This window comes from Lithobates pipiens, unplaced genomic scaffold (genome assembly GCF_037356315.1).
Source record: "Lithobates pipiens isolate NorthernLeopardFrog02 unplaced genomic scaffold, aLitPip1_a1.2 Scaffold_22, whole genome shotgun sequence".
Lineage (NCBI taxonomy): Eukaryota > Metazoa > Chordata > Amphibia > Anura > Ranidae > Lithobates > Lithobates pipiens.
This window is the reverse complement of record NW_027507784.1, coordinates 4,145,990-4,151,989: the sequence shown is the minus strand read 5'-3', so window position 1 is coordinate 4,151,989 and position 6,000 is coordinate 4,145,990. Positions and strand designations below refer to the sequence as shown.

Sequence of the window (6,000 nt, the reverse complement as noted above, 5' to 3'; positions counted from 1 at the left end):
GTTCCCTTGCTGCATGAGGGCACTGGAGTATACCATTGATTTTTTGCACTTACTCGAATATTATGCCCCTTGTCACTGTGGTTTATGGACATTTGTATCTTACTTATGATATGTCTGTAATGCCTTTTATTTTTTCTTATTTCTTTCCATGTCCTACTTTGTATTCCACTTGTTATTTTCAATAAAGCTCTTTGAAAACCAAAAAAAAAAAAAAAAAAAAAAAAAAAAAAAAAAAAATAATAATAATAATAATAATAATAGAAAAAAGGAGGGGAAGGGAGTGGAAGTGGAAACATCAAAATCAAAAACCAAAAAAATGATGAAGACATCAAATCCAGGTTTTCCAATGTTTCTCAAACTCTAGCAATCTGGAAGACTAGCCCTGGCCCTGGCGAAAGTTTAATGCTGTAACTCCTCCAACTATCTGGACTGTTGAAGTAAAATTGATAAAAACAATCTCTTGGAAACAGTTCTAATGATTCTGCAATGGTTAGTGCAACATTTTCCTTCAGTTTTTCTTACAATCCAGGCAGCCGACGTTTTGGGTTGCTGGTTACTATTTCTATTGATCTTGGTCTCCATAATGGTCCTCTTATGTAAAGCACATGTGGAAGGTGCAGTAAAATGACTCTGGTTTTGGTGGACCAAACTATTTCATATTGCCCCTTTCTGTGGGGGTCCCCCGAGGCTTTGTTCTTGGACCCCTTCTCTATCTACATCTCCTCCCTTGATAACCGCCCAGTTTTCCTTTGATAATAAAAAAAACAAATCAGGAGATATGCTTTACCATTTACCACCAAAAGAAATCCCAATTTGTCCTGAAAAAAAAAAACGTTCTATTATCCACCTGGATGCACAAAGCAGCTGCAACGAGATGTACAGTTTTACAAACACTTGTCAAAGTTGCAAAATTGTGCTTAGGCATTAAGATTTATTTTACCCTTAGGAGGGAAGGGGTTAAGCACCCTAAATAATAATATGCTGTTGGTTTCTAGTGAAGTTAAGAGTGGTGTGTGGACCTTTATTACTAATTACATGTGTCGGTGGGTTTCCGGGCTGAATGTCCACTACTCCGGGATATTTTAATTTCCTTGAAGTGGGGGGATTATCCTGTAATGGCCTGCTAATGCAGACAAAGCAGGTCATGTGCTCCAGAGATGACTGCAATGACGCTGTGGAGGCAAATCATTTTTTTTTTTCATTTGTAACCCTTGTGTGACATCACAAAACGGGGAGGGGGGGGGGAGTCACGCACCTAGGGGGCGGGGAAGATGAGAGTTGAATGACTGTGGGATGAGGAGGCCAACAACATATTGAGGTTAGTTATAATTGGCATAGATAAGGTTATTGTGAGGTCCGAGGCTGATACAGTGTCGAAGGTGTTGGAGGCGGCACTAGACTACGTGTGACCTGTGTGATTACTGTTTATTACAGAGATACTGCTACAGCAAAGGAAAAGAGGGTAGGGCACTGAAATATTATAAAACATGGAAGTGAGAGACACCCTGATCCTGGAGAAGAAAATGTATTCCACATAACTTATGGAGGTATAGTCCTGATGAAGGGTTCCTTATTGTTTTATTTATCTTTTTTATTTATTTTTTATTGAAATTCCCAAATGACACAATACCAGGAACTAGGGAATATTAGGGTTCCATACTCAATACTGCATAAATGGCACCCTAGCTTCTTGTATTTTGTAATTTGAGAGTTTTTATGGGATGCAGGGCTCTTGGCAGCTTTAATACATTTTATTGAAATAGTCTTTGTACAAGGAATAGCCATTTATCAATCAAACACCACAAGGTCGTGATACGGGCGAAATGTGTGACACGAAGCATTCAATGAATGTAAATCATAGGTCACAAAGTTACAGTTGGGTATCAATACAGATACAAAAGAGTAGTAAACAATATTGGGTATCAAAGCAGAAAACGCGTAGTATCATCTTAGTTAAATTGACGATAGGAGATAAAGACATAAAAAAAAAGAAAGTGTTGGGGAACCAGGAGAGGGAAGAGGACAAAGTGGGGAAGGACTTCAAGACTTCAAGGTTCTCATTCCTGGAAATCTGGCAAAAGATGGAAAATAGCAGCGAGGGTCAATGCGGTCCTCCCAGGTAGAAGAGATTCTAGGAGGTGAAGGTGTCCCGTCTAAGTAGGGGAAAAAAAAGAGGGGGGAGAAGGGGAAGGAGGCAGGGAATGGACATGGAAGAGGAGGGGAGGGTTGGAGAGGCTTGCCAGGAGGCCCCTCTGGTACAAGTTCCCCCCCAGCCGGTAACTGTTGTCAACTGGGTTGTGTCAAAATTCTCAAGTACATTAGGGGAAAGGAGAAACAGGTTATGGTTCAGGAGATCTTAGCATGTAGCTGTATGTCTCAGTCATTTTAAAAAGGTGTCGAGCATGTCCACATAGACGTGAATTTGGATGGTCGGTCTCCTTATTTTAATATTATGATGTTTTTATACCAAACTTATAAATAACATAAAATTTTTGGACACATTTGATCAATCATTTGGAATATCACTATACTGACACCTCCAACATCTCCTATATGTATGGCTTTGATTGGATACATAGATGGGACGTGGTATCCGAATTTCTTGTTGACTGAGGACTTCTTGTTATGTACATTTACATAAAATTGTTATGCAAGGTTTTACGTATACACAAGTTTTAATATAAAGAGACCTCGTCGTTTAGATATAGATTAAAGTGTAATATGACTTTTATAAGTTACAAGATGGATCTTTGAATTCGTTACACAATGAAATCTCAAGGTTATAACCAACGTTAGAAGAGCTACAAATTCTAGAAAATCTTAAAATATACAATTGCACTTTATATATTACCTGCAATTCCTTCCTTCTTGACTGTCTCTCCAGCTTGCTAATGTCATCATGTACAATAGTAAGAATTGTCCTGCATTGTTCATGATAAGGTTAGAGTGCCCACCACATTTTGGTTCAGAGATGAACAATGTCTTCAAAATTCCAATCAAACCATATGGTGGGTGGAGGAGAAGCCACCCTTTGGATTCAGTTACACAACATCATACATGTACATGTAGGAGAACATTTTTATTTGTTTCAATGGTGCAACATTTTATAAAAAAGGTGAACATTTTTCTCCAAGCCTCTGTGAGTTTTGGATTGCCATTAATGAGGAGCCCAGATTCAACCATTGAAAAATAAAAAAAGTATCACCAAACATATCCAGTACCCCCAGGTTTTATCTGCAATAATGTCCTGCCCAAGTAAAATTATAACAAGGCCAATTAGGGCATAGAAAACTACGAGACAAGTCATGGTCTGAACTGAACTTTGGTAGTCTTTCCCGTTGATGTGACCCATGTTTGCTTCCATACGATGACTATGGAGCTTCAGAGATACGGCACTGGTAGCCATTGTCGATATAGCAATCATCAATAGTGGGGAAGTCACCGTCAGGACAACATTCATGAATTTCAATCTCAGTGTTTGATATTCTGAGGTCACCTCAGTTGCAGTGATGGTTGAGGTTTTTGGGTAATTCCTGACTGAAAATATATGCTGCTGTGAAACTCTCCACCAGAGAAACAATTTTCAGCATTATTGTCAACAAATGTATCATTCTGTCAATCTTTATCCTCATCCATGAGAAGAATCTGGACTGGAACTGAAGGATTTTTATAAAATAGAAGAAGCACAGAATGGCAGCGAGCCAGGAGCTGGAGGTGATGCTGCTTAAAGTCAAAAAAGTTTACAACACTTGGGATGAGACTTATATTGAACGATGGATAAAACGTGTTTATCGGAAGATTTACAGATATTGAAATTGTGTAAACATTTAAGGCAATAAGGATATAGTTGCACGGTGCAATATTTGTCCCTTTAAAGCTAGAAAAGGTGAGAGAAAATATGATAAAGTCATTAGAACACAAGCCAATGATGGCCTCCAAAGCTATGACACCGAGGCAAACCACAGAACCCAGGATCTTCATTGTCTTCCGATAAAACACGAGCTCTAGTGTCCTCCGGGTGTCTCGGGATTTTGTGTGAACGAGTTTTCTATATTGTGTCTCCTGTAGAGAAATGTTCCACTTGACTCATAGATCCTCATCTCATCTACTCTTCATTGTCCATGTAAAATACTCCCCTAAGAATCCACCCATCAAGAACAGGTGCCGAAGCTCACTGGCATCAATTATCATTAATGTCATCGCTGTTTTAAAAATAATTACTTTCAATAAACTGAGTTTGAAAAAAGGCAAATCATTGAATACTGATCTGGAGAGATCCAATGACCAAATTCAAATACGCTGAGCTGAACGCCTGTAATTTTATATGTGGCGATGACACGTAAAAGCTAAGACAAATACACCTGCCCACGGATTAACAACATTTATTTATTTCATTTTATTTTATCAACATTAAAAGATAAAAATTGGTAAATTTAGGTTCAAGAAACCTTGTAAATTTGTAGCAAAGTTCACTGATTGTAATAAGCTCCAATGACCACACTGACCAATCATTGTTGGCTGCAAAACAAAACAATCGCACTGTCCAATCTTACGTTCCAAAAGTTTGTGTCTGAGGGAAGAGTAGTAGGAAGTTTACAGCAATCATAGAAGTCGCAACATTCCGATAGAGCACATCATGAGTAAAGAGGACGCACAGCTTCTTCAGATCAAATCATAAACGTTGTTTTCCGTAATAATAAAACTGGTTCGTTTGTTAACGTCTCGCAAACATAAAACTGTTTCAGTTTACAATGAGTTGTCTTTTTATTCTGGTGTTGTCTGTTTATGTGACCCATTGCTCATTACACTGGAAAAAGAGGGCCCTGTTTGTACACAAGTTTCAACTTCTCAGGGGCTTTTATTTTTCTTTGTTGGCGGGTTCATCCACAAGTATTCAGCATAACTCATTGAGAAGATATTCTATCTGCACAACTCATCTTTTATCATTTAAGAATCAGAATAAACCCTTCCTTTTCCAGCTGCCGAGCTATCAGCATAAGCCAGCATGGGTACCTACAAGTCGATGCAGGAGCTGTGGAGGAAGAAGCAGTCAGATGTGATTCGATTTCTCCTGTGTGTCCGTTGCTGTCTATATCATCAACTGTCTTCTCTCCAAACACGCACCACGTCCCACTCATCCAGACAAAGCTTGTAGACTAGGCTACAAGGCCAAGCAAGGGTATGTCATCTACCGTGTCAGAGTTTGCCATGGTGGACGTAAGTGCCCTGTGCCCAAGGGTGCAACCTATGCTAAACCTGTGCACCATGGTGTTAACCAGATCAAGTTTCCTTGCAGCCTGCAGTCTGTTGTTGAGGAGCATACTGGCCGTCACTGTGGTGGACTGAGGACCCTTAACTCCTACAGGGTTGGTGAAGACTCCACTTATAAGTTCTTTGAGATCATCCTCATTGACACTTTCTACAAGGCCTTCAGATGCAATCCAGACACCCAATGGATAACAAAAGCTGTGCACAAACACAGGGCGATGCGTGAGCTGACATCATGGTCTTGGCAAAGGTCACAAGTTCCATCCTATCATTGGTGGCTCTCGGCGTGCGGCCTGGAGAAGACGCAACACTCTTCAGCCCCACCGTTACCGCTAACTGGGATCATACTTGTAAATGTGACATTAAAAGAAAATAGATTTTGGACAACAACAAAAAAAAAAAAGAATCTGAAAAAATGGGGTTACTTTCTATGAAGCATTAAGGCAAAAGGCCATATCTATCACCTTCACTGCCTTACAAAATATTACACAATGAAATCTCAAGGTTCTAAGCAATGTTACAAGATTAATGTAAGCAAGTCCTAAAATATACAACAGCATCTCCTGCAATGTCTCCCCTCTTGCCTGTCTCCCCCTTGCTGACATCATCACATACAATGTAGGACCAGCGGTAATAAATGGTCCTGGGTTGTTTATTAGGTTAGAGTGCCCATTACATTTTCAAACAGGAGAGAAGAGTATAGAAATAGGAAGAGATAGACTGGCTGATGCA

At 39.5% G+C, this 6,000-nt stretch overlaps 1 pseudogene; it reads left to right on the top strand.

The window, feature by feature from the left end:
- Window positions 1-5,005: 5,005 nt before the first annotated feature.
- Window positions 5,006-5,604, top strand: LOC143925302 (large ribosomal subunit protein eL15 pseudogene; annotated as a pseudogene).
- Window positions 5,605-6,000: the final 396 nt, after the last annotated feature.